General features: G+C 45.4%; 1 protein-coding gene across 2 annotated transcripts in view; it reads left to right on the top strand.

The window, feature by feature from the left end:
• Window positions 1-15278, top strand: part of Ptprn2 (protein tyrosine phosphatase receptor type N2) — a 695487-nt gene that overhangs the window by 38433 nt on the left and 641776 nt on the right. The window lies entirely within an intron of this gene.

The raw sequence follows: 15278 nt of genomic DNA, 5'->3' as shown, positions 1-15278 counted from the left end.
GCCCTGCTATGACCCCTGGATCTGATTCTGAAGCCAATCCCTAGTCTGTACCTGCCCTGTTCTTCTCAAGAGAGTGCTCTTCAGAAGCGCCTCTCCGTTCTGAGGTCTGAGACAGTCCACACTAGGATCCTAGGTCAAATATGACCCCTTGCCATACCCCGAGGTTTGCTGCTGAGACCAAGGCAAGGAGCTGCAACACTTTATGTGGTCACATTTTCAGGGACGAGATGCTGGCATCTACTCAGAACAGGCCCATTTTTACAGTCAACTCAACTTGTATTTAGAAGTCCAGGTGCAAGTTTCAGGGAGAAATTTAAGTCACTTAAACACATAGCCAACACTGTTATTTTGTCTCAACATAATTTAAGCTTGGATGTGATAGATAGCAAATTCATACTAGAGCCTCTTAATTTCATTGGAAGCCATAGTCACGGTTCATGCCCAGTTGAGGCAGGCGCCACAGCATGAGGGCAGCCTTGCTCTAGACCTGCCCCACCAGCCTTTCTGCTCCGGGGTGCTGCATCCTGTTACTCAGAGCATGTGCTACTCGTAAGGCACACTGAGGTCCATCTGTGGCTTTCCATGGGTGTGGGTCACAGCACCTCAAGGACACCGCTCTACAGGCTCTGCTGCCTGCCTGAGGACTATAGGAACCCTCAGACAGGAGGCATTGCGCTGGCTCTGGGGACTCTCACTGTGAGCAGTGTGTGAACACAGGAACTGCTGGCTCGTGTGAGGTCTTCCACACAACCAGGCCGGCCTAGAAATGAAACAAGTTCCTGGGAAGGAGATGACCGACAACAAATGTCCACAATCATGGCGCATTTTGTAAAGAAAAGGACCACCCAGGAAGCAGTGTCTGTGCTAGCAGGATTCACAGCTGTGTTGTGTGCTCTGCTGAGTGTGTCGGTGCCTCAGCATTTTCCATGAGGATAGTGACGCATGAGGAACAATGACCTTTCCTGGAGGTGATGGGGACCCAGCCACAGGAAGCAGTTCTCACGGCCTTTCATACACTTGGAAAGCTAAGGTGGGAAGAAAGAAGTTGTGAGCAAAACCGGTATTTTCTTTCACCAACTTCAAAATGATGATCTCTCAGCATCTTGAAATGCAGCTTTGAAACAACGAATTCCATTCATGAGGTCAAAGTAGAACCAGCAAATGCTGCAAGGAATGAAACATTCGTTAATAGAAATTAAGAGGTGTTGACCAGCGTCCTAGGGAGGCGAATACTGAAGTACTGGTGAGGTGCAGGACAATGGAGAGAAACCAGCCCTGGCGCCTTCTGCCCAGGGCGGCAGGGCAGGGTGGCTACCGTACGGGCAGATGTGTGCCTGCCAGGCCGTCCGTCTGCTCCTCACATTGCTCTCCGTGGCAGGCTGGGCTATGCACTGTGCTTCTTCATGACCTTCCTGTCTCTCAGTAGGAGAAGCCGGACCGGTGTACACCTGTGTGTTGGTTCTCTGTCTCCAGTGGCTGAGGTCGCTGTCCTTGAATAGTCTTTGTGTGTGTGTGATTCTTCTTGTTTTATGCATGTGCACACGCTAGTGCTGATACAGTTGATTCAGAGTTCCTACAGTTCCTGGCACTCTACTTGCGCCGTGTACAGGAGCCACTGTAAACTCTCCTAATCTGAGCTTGCATCTCCTTCTGCTCAGACAGTGACTGCAAATACTCCGGTCTAGATGGCTCAGGCCAGTGGCTTATTTCCAACAGTGCTGCAGGCTGGAGGTCTGAAGTGTCTGGAGGGGCTGCTTCCTGGTGTGTGGAGTGGGCCTTTTTGTGTTTCCACCAGCAGTGGGCAAGTGGGCTCCCTGGTCTCTGATGACAGTATATACCACACCTGAGGTTCTTTTTAATTAATTAATTTACTTAACATCCCAATCATATCCCCTCCCTCTTCTGGTCCCACCCCTTTCCCTCTTGCTAGAATCTCCCTCCCCTCCCCCTCAGAAAAGGGGAGCTTCCCACCTACGCATCTCAGCACATCAAGTCATATCAGGACTGAAGGCATCCTCTACCATGGTGGTCTGGCAAGGCAGCCCCACCAGGGGATAGTGATCAAAAAGCATGCAAGAGAGTCTTTCTCAGAGACAGCCCCAGCTCCCTTTACTAGGGAATCCACATGAAGACCAAGATGTCCATTGGTTACAAAAGTGTCAGGGGGCCCAGGTCCAGTCCATATGGTCCTTGGTTGATGTTTTTGTCTCTGCATGTCCCCCTGGGCCCAGGTTAGTTGCCTAAGTTGTTCTTCTTGTGGAGCTCCTGTTCCTTCCAGGTCCTTCTATTCTTCCTCCAATTCTTCCACAAGGCTCCCTGTGCTCCCCCCAGTGTTTGGCTGTGAGTCTCAGCGTCTGTTTTGGTCTGTTGCTGAGTGGCGCTTCTCAGAGGACAGCTATGCTAGGCTCCAGTATGCAAGCATGGCAGAATGTTATCAATAGTGTCAGGAGTTGGCTCTCTCCCAAGGAGACTGAGGTGTGGTCCTCAATCTCTGCTCTATCTTTATCCCTTCACATCTTGAAGGCAGGGTAAATTTTGGGTTGAAGTTTTTGTAGGTGGGTTGGTGTTCCCCTCCCTTTACTAGGAGTAGTCCTGTCTATTTAGAGTAGCCTCTTCGTCTCCATGTCCCCTGCTAGAGGGGTCTCTTCTAGAGTCACCACCAAATCTTCCTATCAGCCTACCTTGTTGTAGGTCTCCAGCCTGTCTCAGAGATGCCACATGCCATCGTTTCTCTTCTCTCTGCCTGCCCTCTGTCTCTCTGCCATTCAGCCCTGTCCCCACATCAGGTCCCTACCCTCGTTTCCCTCCTCAGCACTCCCTCTCCTATCCTGTTCTCTTTCTTCGAGCACTTCTTCTGTCTTATTTCCCCCTTTTCAGTGAGATTCATGCATCCTCCATTGGGCTCTCCTTGTTACTTAGCTTCTTTGGATCTGTGAATTGCAGTATGTCTGCCTGTACTATATGGCTAATATCTGCATATAAGTGAGTACATACCACATGTGTCTTTCTGGGTCTGGGTCACTTCACTTAGGTTGATCTTTTCTAGCTCCATCCATTTGCTTGCAAATTTCATGATTTCCTTGTTTTAAATAGCTTAGTAGTATCCCATTGTGTAAATGTACCACAATTTCTTTATTCATTCTTTGGGTGAGGGACATCTGGATTGTGTCCAGTTTCTGGCTATGATGAATAAAGCTGCTATGAACATAGTTGAGTAAATGTCCTTGTTGTATGGTGGAGCATCTTTTGGGTGTATGCTCGGGAGTGGTATAGCTGGGTCTTGAGGTAGCACTATTCCCAATTTTCTGAGAAAGTGCCAGATTGATTTCCACAGTAGTTGTACAATTTTACATTCCCACCAGCAATGGAGGAGGGTTCCCCTTTCTCACATTCTCATCAGCATGTGTTTTCATTTGAATTGTTGATCTTAGCCATTCTGATGAGTGTAAGATGGACTCTCACAGTCATTTTGATTTGCATTTCCTTGATGACTAATGAAGTTAATCCTTTCTTTAACTGCCTCTTGGACATTCAAGATTCCTCTGTTAAGAATTCTCTGTTCCTTTCCAGTTCCCACCATTTACCTACAAATTTCATAATGTCCTTGTTTTTCATTGCTGAGTAATATTCCATTATGTAGATGTACCACAATTTCTGCATCCATTCTTCAGTTGAGGGGAATCTGGGTTGTTTCCAGCTTCTGGATATTACAAATAAAGCTGCTACAAACATGGTTGAGCATATGTCCTTATTGTGTACTTGAGCCTCTTTCATATATGTGCCTAGGAGTGGTATAGCTGGATCTTGAGGAAGCGCTATTCCTAGTTGTCTGAGAAAGTGCCAGATTGATTTCCAGAGTGGTTGTACAAGTTTACATTCCAACCAGCAGTGGAGGAGGGTTCCCCTTTCTCCACAACCTCTCCAGCATGTGTTGTCACTTGAGTTTTTGATCTTGGCCATTCTGATGGGTGTAAGGTGAAATCTCAGGGTCGTTTTGATTTGCATTTCCCTGATGACTAAGGACTTTGAGCATTTCTTTAAGTGGATGAAAGGATCATCCTGAGTGAGCCATCCCAGAAGCAGAAAGACACACACAGTATATGCTCACTCCTATAGACATATAATATAGGATAAACCTACTAAAATCTGTACACCTAAAGAAACTAATCAAGAGGGAGAACTCTGGCTAAAATGCTCAATCCCCATCCTGAAAGGCAAAGAGGATGGACATCAGAAGAATAAGAAAATGGGAAACAAGTTAGGAACCTGCCACAGAGGGCCTCTGAAAGGCTCTGCCTTGCAGACTATCAAAGCGGATGCTGAGACTTATGGCCAACTGTTGGGCAGAGTGCATGGAATCTTATGAAAGAAGTAGGAAATAGTAAGATGTGGAGAGGACAGGAACTCCACAAGGAGAGCAACAGAACCGAAAAATTTGAACACAGGGGTCTTTCCAGAGACTCATACTCCAACCAAGTACCATGCATATAGATAATCTAGAACCCCTGCACAGAAGTATCCCATGGAAGTTCAGTGTCCAAGTAGGTTCCATAGTAATGGGAACAGGGACTGCCTCTGACATAAACTGATTGGCCTGCTCTTTGATCACCTCCCCCTGAGGGGGGAGCAGCCTTACCAGGCCACAGAAGATAACAATGCAGCCACTCCTGATGAGATCTGATAGACTAGGATCAGAAGGAAGGAGAGGAAGACCTCTCCTATCAGTGGACTTGAGGAGGGGCATACATGGAGAAGGGGGAGGGAAAGTGGGATTAGGAGGGAGGAGGGAGGGGTTTATGGGGGAATACAAAGTGAATCAAATTAAAGTATAATTAATAAAAGTTAAAATAAAAAATAAAAAAGAATTCTCTGTTTAGCTCTGTACCCCATTTTTAAATTATATTATTTGATTTGTTGGTACTTAATTTTTTGAGTTCTTTATATATTTTGCAAATTAACCATTTGTCACCTTGGATTGGTGAAGATCTTTTTCCAGTCTGTAAACTGACATTTTGTACTATTGACAGTGGTTTTTTTGCTGTACAGAAGCTTTTCAATTTCATGAGTTTCCATTTATTAATTGTTGATCTTAGTGCCTGAGCTGCTGGTGTTCTCTTCAGTAAGTTGTCTCCTGTGCCAAAGAGTTCAAGGCTTTCCCCCACTTTCTCTTCTATTAGATTTAGAGTGTCTGGTTTTATGTTAAGGCCCTTGATCCACTTGGACTTGAGTTTTGTGCAGGGTGATAAATATGGATTTATTTGCATTTTTCTACATGTAGACATCCAGTTAGACCAGTATCATTTGTTAAAGATGCTATCATTTTTCTGTTGTAAACTGTCTTCTTTGTAAAATATCAAGTGTCAATAGAGGTGTCGATTTATTTCTAGGTCTTCAATTTGATTCCATTGATCCACCAGTCTGTTTCTATGGCAGTACCATGCAGTTTTTATTACTGTTGCTCTATAGTACAGCTTGAAATCAGAGATGGAGAGACCTCTGGAAGTTTTTTGTTGTTGTACAGGTTTTAGTTATTCCATATGAAGTTGACAATTTTTCTTTCAAGGTCTGTAAAGAATTGTGTTGGTAATTTGATGGGAATTACATTGAATCTGTAAATTGCTTTTGGTATGATGGCCATTGGGAGCATGAGCATGGAAGATCTTTCTATCTTCTGATATCTTCTTTAATTTCTTTAGAAACAGGAAGTTTTTGTCATATGGGTCTTTCTCTTGCTTGGTTAGAGTTACACCAAGATACTTTGTATTACTTACAGCTATTGTGAAGGCTGTTGTTTTCCTAATTTATTTCCCAGCCTATTAGTTGTTTGTATACAGAAGGGCTACTGCCTGTTTTGAGTTAATTTTGTATCCAGCCACCTTGCTGAAGGTGTTTATAAGCTGTAAGAGTTCCCTTGTAGAATTTTTGGGGTCACTCTTATATACTATCATATGGTCTATGAACAGCGATACTTTGATTTCTTCCTTTCCAATTCATATCCCCTTGATCTCCTTTAGTTGTCTTATTGCTCTAGCTAGAACTTCAAGAACTATCTTGAAGAGGTATGGAGAGAGTGGCAGCATTGTCTTGTCCCTGATTTCAGTGGAGTTGCTCTAAGTTTCTCTCCATTTAACTTAATGTTGGCTATAGGCTTGCTGCATACTACTGTTACTGTGTTTAGATACGTGCCTTGTATCCCTGATCTCTCCAAGACTTTAAACATGAAGGGGTGTTGGATTTTGTGAAAAGCTTTTTCAGCATCTAATGAGGTGATCGTGTGTGTGTGTGTGTGTGTGTTTCAGTTTGATCATATGGTGGATTATGTGGATGTATTTTCATATGTCGAACCATCCCTGTATCCCTGAGATGAAGCCTACTTGATCATGGTGGATAATATTTTTGATGTGTTCTTGTATTCCATTTGTGAGCATTTTATTGAATATTTTGGCATCAATATTCATAAGAGAGACTGGTCTGAAATTGTCTTTATTTGTTGAGTCTTTGTGTGGTTTAGGTATCTGGGTAACTGTGTCTTCATAGAATGAGTTTGTCAGTGTTCCTACACCTGAGGTTCTTAATATGAAGTAGGAACATCTACTTCCTCTTTTTTCCATCTTTCTTTCTGTCTTTTTTGAGACAGGGTTTCTCTGTGTCACTCTGGGGCTCGCTCTGTAGACCAGGCTGACCTGAAACTCTGAGATCTTCCTACACCTGTCTCCAGAGTATTGGAATTGCAGGTGTGCCACTGCTGCCCCGCCATACCTGAGGCTCTGTTCTCATGTCTCGCTTGCCCAGACCGCCAAGGGTATTACCTTGCATGACACATTGAATGGCAGTAAAGGCTTCAGTGTGTGAACATTGGCCATTATAGCACTCATCATCACCTGACAGGCAGGACGTTATTTACATTTTTTCTATGTTTAGTCTCAGTTTGTGGTACCCAGTACAGAATCAAGACATGCAAGTAGGTGCTTTTGTTGCTTGTTTTCTTGCGTATAGGTAGAGTTTCAAGTCTAGTTTCATCATGCTGGTGAGCTTCTGGCAGCCTTGCTGGACCTGGAGCTGGGGAGGGCCTCCCACACTTGGATGTGCTCAGGAGTCTTTGACTGTTTGTTCTGATGGGGCTGTGGGCATTGCATTCCTAAGAGCACTACTGAAGCAATTTGTAGCTCACTCTACAATGTGGCCAAAATTTTCTTTCTTCATCTCATCTGCTATGGAACAATATTTTTTGGTTATTCATTTTGAAGTTACTTTTTCGTTTTTTTTGTTTGTTTGTTTGTTTTTTTGCTGGTTATAAATATAACACAGGATCATAGTATAAATTTTAGGCATTTTGTAAGAACAAGAAGGTAAACACCACTACCAAGTGTGACTTTTATTTAGATTAGCATGTTTCTTTCCAGTCTTTTTTTTTTTTTTTCTCAAGTCTGTGGTTAAAAATAAATTGGCTAAAGACTCAGGCCTCACACAGCTTCTATCCTAGTCCTTTATACTGTGTGTTGCATAAGCAATTTTTCAAGTAATTAGAAAAAGTCTTCATGACCTCATTTTCAATGGTGACCTATGAGTGTTTTCATGTTTTGGATACATACATCTCTGGGTGAGGAGAATCCTTCAGCACCATGAACCAATCCATAGGTGAGCCCAATCACCCCTTCTGCATTCCGGGCTCTCCTCACTGAGTAGCTGGGGGTAGACCTAGAACTGACATTCCTGCCTCTGAGACCAGCTCTCAGTAGGGCTTTCTTTCTTATGTGTCCTGACAGGCCGTCTGGCCTCAGGAGGCCAGCCATGAAACACAAACATAGATTAGGACTCTGTAAGCGCTGGTTAGGGGTAACTGGAGGAACAGGTTCTCCCAGTGGCCAGTGAGGTGGAAAACACTGAGCCCCACTTACCTTCTGGGGGAGCAACTCACTTGTGATTGGACTCAATAAGCACTTAAGCCAGGTACCTGTGCCTTACAGCCTGTGTTCTTCTCTTAGGTGTTGTTGAGATTACCAGAGAGTAAAGCTCCTTTGCTTCTTTTCCTCTGAGAGGAGTAGAAGGAGCAAGCCATGCTTCTTAGAGCCCAGCCCCCCCCCACCCCCCAGCCTCACACTTCCTTAGTAACAGAAAGTACCACTGGAGAAGAACTAAGCTGACAGTTCCAGGCTGTTATGCTGTGAAGGGGCCTGGAGGGCTAGTCATTGCTAAAGATGGACACTGGGGAGTCTGGACCACTTTGGGGTGTTGTGTCAGGAGGGAGCATAGCCATTTCCCATGTGCCCCTCCACTCTTGGATGTGATTGAGTTAGATGGCTTTAGGGATTTTCCTATCATCAGGTCAAGAGAGCTGTGGCTAGCAGTTGAAGCAGGGTGGTCAGAGTGTAATGTGAGCAGACAGACCTGCCCTTCTTTCCCTCGGAGCATAGAGGGTGGGTGTAATTCACAGTCTCTTCCATGATGTTCCATATAGGATCTGGGGACCTGCTTCCTCACATAACCCCAGGATTTTTGTGGGACATTGAATTCAGTGTGAACACAGATCAGAGCTCGTTGCTTAGGGCTTCTTGACTCTTCAGTGTTTTGTTGTCGATGATTCTCTAGCACATGATGGACACACTTTCAGCAGGCACACCTCTGTAGCTACACAGAAGCACCATTTCAGTCACCAAGTCTCGCCGGTGAGGAGAACAAAACATGTTTGTTCTTCTCTTGTAAATTTCTTGTTGGCTCTTCCTCTTTAAAACAAACCAATCCAGTAGCCCGAAAGGTGGCTTAGCAGGTAAAGACACTTGCAGCCAAACTTGGGCACTAGAGTTCAATCCACAGGACCTGCATGGTGGAGAAGGAGAAAAGTGACCCTTAAAAGTTGCCTTTTGGCTTACACACTCTGTCTCTCTGTCTCTGTCTCTTTGTGTCTCTGTGTCTGTGTGTGTCTCTCTCTCAGGCAAACATATGTGCTTATACATACTGGGGTAACCCGTGTGAGTTTGGGGATGGCATATAAGGGTTAGTGTGTGTGATTTTTCTAGAGAGAAGGTAACCTAGGAAATTAAGTGGGGACTGGGCTGGTGTCTTAGTTAGGGCTTTATTGCCATGAAGAGACGCCATGACCATGACATTTGATTGTGATGGCTGACAGTTCAGAGGTTCAATCCATTATCATCATGGCAGAAAGCATGGCAGCACACAGGCAGACATGGTGCTGGAGAAGGAGCAGAAAAGGAGTGAGCCACTAGGCCTGGCTTGAGCTTCTAAAACCTTAAAGCTCACTCCCCAGTGATGTGACACACTTTCTCCAACAAGCCACACCTACTCCAACAAGGTCACACATCCTAATAGTGCCATTCCCTATGGCCTATGTGGGCCACTTTTAGTTAAACTACCAGAGCTGGAGATCTGTAGTTCAAGACTTGTGTGCAAGGGTCACAGTGTGTGTAGGTTCCAGCTGTGGGGAGGTGAGGGCTTCCAGCCAGGACTCAGTGTCTGGATGGTCTGTGGCGTAATCATTCTCCATTCATGTGGTCTTCAGGGAATTCTCCTTTGGAGCTTTACACTAACTCTAGGAGCTCATGTGGGAGGTGAGCCCTGGAGTCAGTCGGGCCTGGTTAATAGTCTGTAAGATTGGCAGAGGTTGTGGGTAGAGGACAGCCACTGCCACGTACATGTTGGCTAAGCGTGAGAAAGGCAAGCTGGACAAAGAAACAGAGTCATTGTACAAAAAGTAGACCCCTGAGCATTTCTCTGATGCCCTTGGTTATACTAGGTAATAATTAACAGGTCTCCAAGTTCTGGGCTTACATTCATCTCAGGAGGGGGAAGAACAGCAGAAAGGGCCTGATCAGTCCATTAGGGCAGGATGGATGTGGACACTAGCTCAGAGCCCTGTGCAGCCCGTGGTCAACTGTCAATCAGGAGCACAGGCAGTGCTTCTGGCTCAGAGTCCTGTTGCTTATTCTGGGTCCAGGGATGGCCAGCAGGTCAGACGGGCTGGAGATGCAGCCTGGTGCTCCTGGACACACATGGCCTTGGGCTGACCGCCTTGGTGCCCTGCTGCTTTCGTTGGCAGCCTCTGCACAATGGCTGACCTTTTGCTCCCAGTAGGTGGGTGCAGGCTCTCCTTGGCAGATGCCCAGTTTCCAAGACGGCGAAACCTTAGTCACTGGGCGTCTTCCCAGGAGCTTGCTGTGGAAGCAAGTGCCCTCTGTCACTTTCTGTGCCACAGATACTCTAGAACCTACAGTCCCCACAGCTGGGAGCTGGCCCCTCCCCGTGAGACCCAGCACCACACCTTCCATCTTTGGAGAATAGCACCAAAGCTCTCCACACTTAACCCGACATCTTCACTGTAAAGCTTCTCATGTCTGCAGAAACAGAGCCCACCGTGAGGAGTGGGCAGGTGGAGACACTGTAAAGCTTCTCGTGTCTGCAGAAACAGAGCCCACCGTGAGGAGTGGGCAGGTGGAGAGGGTACAGAAGCGGGACTGCTGCCATTGTTCAGCTGCTGGTGTGTTTCTGGCCACCTGTGCTGTTCCTGGACTTGTAAAGAAGATTGTAACCCCCAATCTTGGTGGTTCTGTCCATTCAGCCATCTCCCTGGATGTGTCTGTGATCAATGTTCCTTGGGATAAGAATGCAAGTAGTGTTATAATTGAACTCATTATACCTGTGTGTTGGTCACTTCTTTGGTGCTGTGGTAAAACATTGTGACCAAAAGCTACTGTTGAAGAAAGTTTATTCTGGCTTCCAGTTTCAGAGGGGTAAGAGGCTACCATGGTCATGCAGGTATGACAAGAAGCAGTAGGTGGGGAGGGAGGAAAAGGAAGCTGAGCACCCACATCTGCAAATGTGATAGAGAGTATGGGAGTATGGAGGTGCTGGAAACTCCCAGAGGCCCCCCACCCCAGTGACATACCGCTCCCATAAGGCTGTGCCCATGAAACATCCCTGAACACTGCTGCCACCTGAGGCCAGTGACTCCATAGCTGAGCCTGGGGGGATGCTTTTCATTCAGACCATCACAATCTGTTTTAACCCACATTCTAGATCAGGCTTTGGGTTAAGAGTTCATTCACTTCCAATGTCCATCCTATTTGTCTTTCTAAGTGAGGATTGATCTTCTTACCCTGGGTCCTCCTTCTTGTTTATCTTCTTTAGGTGTACAGATTTTAGTATGTTTATCTTATCTTTTTTTTAAGGTTTATTTATTAATTATGTATACATTATTCTCCCTGCATGTATACCCGCACACCAGAAGTGAGCAGCAGATCTTATTATAGATGCTTGTGAGCCACCATGTGGTTGCTGGGAATTGAACTCAGGACGTTTGGAAGAGCAGTCAGTGTTCTTAACCTGAGCCATTTCTCCAGCCCATGTTTATTTTATCTTATAGGTCTATTATCCACTTATAATTGAGTATAATTGGTGGGAACTAGAAAAGATCATCCTGAGTCAGGTATCCCAGAAGCAGAAAGACACACATGGTATATACTCAGCTATAAGTGGATATTAGGCATATAATATAGGATAATCATACTAAAATCTGTACACCTAAAGAAGCTAAGCAAGGAGAAACCTGCGTAAAAGGATTAATCCTCATTAGGAAAGGAAAACAGGATGGACATCGGATAAGGGAGAAAACAGGGAACAGGACAGGAACTTACCACAGAGGAACTCTGAAAGACTCTACCCTGCAGGGTATTCAAAGCAGAGGCTGAGCCAAACTTTGGAGAGAGTGCAGGGAATCTTATGAAAGAAAGAGGAGATAGAAAGACCTGGAGGGGACAGGAACTCCACAAGGAGAGAAAAAAATCAGGGCATAGGGATCTTTTCTGAGACTGATACTCGAACCAAAGACCCTTCATGAGATAACCTAGAACCCCTGCACAGATGTAGCCCATTGGCTGCTCAGTCTTTAAGTGGGTCCACTAGTAAGGGGAATAGGGACTGTCTCTGACATGAACTCAGTGGCTGGCTCTTTGATCACCTCCCCCTGAGGGGGGTGCAGCGTAACCAGGCCACAGAGGAAGACAATGTAGCCAGCCTTGATGAGACCTGATAGGCTAGGGTCAGATGGAAGGGGAGGAGGACCTCCCCTATCAGTGGACTGGGGGAGGGGCATGGGTGGAGGAAAGGGAGGGAGGGTGGAATTGGGATGGGACAAGGGAGGGGGCTACAGTTGAGATACAAAGTGAATAAACTGTAATTAATAAAAAAAATAATTTTTTTTTTAAAATTTAAACAAAGACTACTGTTTTCTGTCAAGGTTTGCAAATCAGGACATGCTCAGGGTTCCCTGGCTGGTCTAGTAATCTTGTCAAGGAAATGGATTTCTGGATGATGCCACTTTACTGTTCTTTATATTTTGTGTTCATTGGTAATGATTTTATAAACCCAGAAATGGTGGGTTTTTTTGAAGAAGCCCTGGAGTCTTGGATGGTGGCATCAGTGTCAGTGCTAAAGGACACCAAAGTGTTAATGAGTGTTCAGTATGGCTCCTGCTGTTCCTGAGGGAAGGGCCCTCAGAGCCTGCTCAGGAGCTGTTGTGGGAAGACGCAAGCTGCAGGCAGAGGACCTGCTCAGGAACAAGAGGATCCTGGTGGTCAGTCATCTGTGGAAGACCATGGCTTACTTTAACTTGCACCCGTAATGAAAATTGAAGATGCCCACCCCCACATCCCTAGCTGACATAAATAACACTTTTCATGAAGGAAGGCCTGAGACTAAATACCTAATGCTGACGCGCTTTTAAAAACTTTTGAGATTATAATATAATTGCAGTATTTCTCCCTCTAAAGCCTTCATATATCCCTCCCTGCTCTTTTTCAAATTCATGCCTTTTTAAAAACTAGTTGCTAGTACACACACACACACACACACACACACACACACACACACACACGCTTAAACATAACCCATTCAGAATGTATAATGTGATTTGTATGCATGTTTTCAGAGCTGACCATTTGGTAGTGGACAACCAATCAGTGTGCTCCTCCCTGGGGAAGAACACCTTTGCCACTCTCAGCTCAGTTGCCTGTAGTTCTTTGTAGTTGAGAGGGTGTGGCCTAGGGTTGAGGCCTTGTGGGGTTCTCTTGATCCACTTTGGCATCTCTGTATGGTGTCATGCTTGTTCAGCTGACATTTGGGCAGTCATGTTGTCAAGACTTTATGCATATAGCTTGAGAAAGCATTTAACAATGGCTGAGTTTAACCTCCTTCTCCAAGCCTTTCATTCTCATCTCATCCTTGGAGACTGGGTGAAACACAAGCCAAAAACTGTCTTGCCAAACACTCCAAACAGTGCTTTTCCTTTAAGGGAGGGACTTTGACAGTCTTGTCTCTGTTTTTTTCTTTGGAAGGTGAAGCAGGGAGAGTTGGTTTTATGACTTGGAAAATTATCTTTTCCTTGGCATCTCATTTTATGAAATGACAAAGTTGAGCTTGGACAGCGGAGGAGTTCTGAAGCCATTGTGTGCTACCACAGAAAATTCATTAAGTGGGAATGTTTCCCACGGCACGCATCCTATCCAGAACACACATGTTTGGCAGAATAGTAATTACACTGAACAGAAAAACTGGTTTCAGTTTAATGATAAGCAGAGTTGGAAAATACAATGAGAGCAGATGGGTTTCATCTGCAGAGTGCTACTGAGCTGGCAAGATTTGGAGACTGGGAAATTACAAAAGGAGGAAGCATGTGGGTGACATGTGGGTGACTCTCCCCTTTTCTTTCTAGGGCAAATCACTTCCTTCTCTTAGCAACATGAGCTTTGTGAGAAACTATTTTAGTTCAGTGGCACTGGAGAATATTAACAGCTCTAGTAGCGTGTGGCCACTAGATCTTGACTGTCTTCAGACCTAAGTTCCTAAATTGCCACAGGACAGCAATATGGAATGTATTAGTCCCTTCTAAGATTTCCCAAGCACCCTGCAAAGCACAGGCTCAAATGAGGCACATTGTGTCCAGCACCTTCCTATGCTCCCAGCATCTTCCTAAGCCTTCATCATTGTCCTGAGCCCCCAGCATCTTTCCAAGCCTTCACCATCTTCCTTAGCTCCCAGCATCTTCCCAAGCATTCAACATCTTCCTGAGCTCCCAACATCCTCCAAGCCTTCATCATCATCCTGAGCCCCCAGCATCTTCCCAAGCCTTCATCATCATCCTGAATCCCTAAGCCTTTAGCATCATCCTGAGCCTCCAACACCCCCCAAGCCTTTAGCACCTTCTTGAACCCCCAGCATGCCCCTAATTCTTCAGCATCTTCTTGAGCCCCCAGCACCCTTCTAAGCCTTCAGCATCTTGAGCTCCTAACACCTTCCTAAGCCTTCAGCGTCTTTCTGGACCCTCAGCACTCTGTTGAGCTTCTGTCACCTTTATAAGTCCCAAAACCCCTGCAAACCCAGCTCCCTTGTGGGTTACAGTCCTGTAATGCTTACAGGCCCTTGTGAGACTCTGCTGCAACCATGGGCCACCAAGAGGTATGGCCTGGGAGGGAGCCATGGTAGTCTTGGCACCCTGATTCAGCTCTACACCTCTTTACTTATTTATAGACTAATTCTGTTCTCAGCATGGAAAAGCTATCCAGCTGTCATAGCTGGCTGAATTCAGCTGCAAAAGCTGAGGGAACTCCAGACTCATAAAACAAGGAGCAGCCACACTGGCAGAGTGGTGTTGGCATGAAGGGACTTGTTTAATGAGTTCCTCCTCTTCCTGTTGAAAGTTAAAGCAACTCTGAGATAGGAGAGTGTTCTTAGCTCAGTTCTTGGAATGGGGAGACCCTGTGCATCATGGCCTGCTCTCCGCTCACTTCCCTTCCAGTGGCTCTCTGCACCCTCCGGGAAGCCTTCACTGCTCCTCCAAGGCCCAGGGGTACCCACTGGTCAGTGAGATTTTAATGAGTTGCAGGCTCTGCACGGAATGGGAGGAAGACATCCCGCTTGCCTCATGCTTGCTGCTTCTCCTGGTCCATCTGCCCGCTTATAGCAGCCTCATGCCTACATCCCTGTTTGTCTTAATCTTTTAAAGATGAGACTTGAGTCTTTTTTTTTTCAAGTTGTAAATACATTTTACTGATAAAATGATGTCATAAGTAAATAATTAAACACTACTGACTTGTTGTTGGGCTACAATAATCACATTTCTCACAAATGTGAAATGAGCCAAAAGTCGTATCGTCCTTGACATACATATTTCACACATTTGTGTTAAGTGCAGTTAACTGTGATGTATAGTCTTTATTTTGTGTTGATTGTAAACTTGGTCAATAAAAGCAAAGAAATATCAATACTTA

Source organism: Psammomys obesus, unplaced genomic scaffold, assembly GCF_907164565.1.
Source record: "Psammomys obesus unplaced genomic scaffold, mPsaObe1.curated_primary_1811, whole genome shotgun sequence".
Lineage (NCBI taxonomy): Eukaryota > Metazoa > Chordata > Mammalia > Rodentia > Muridae > Psammomys > Psammomys obesus.
This window is presented reverse-complemented; position numbering and strand designations above follow the sequence as displayed.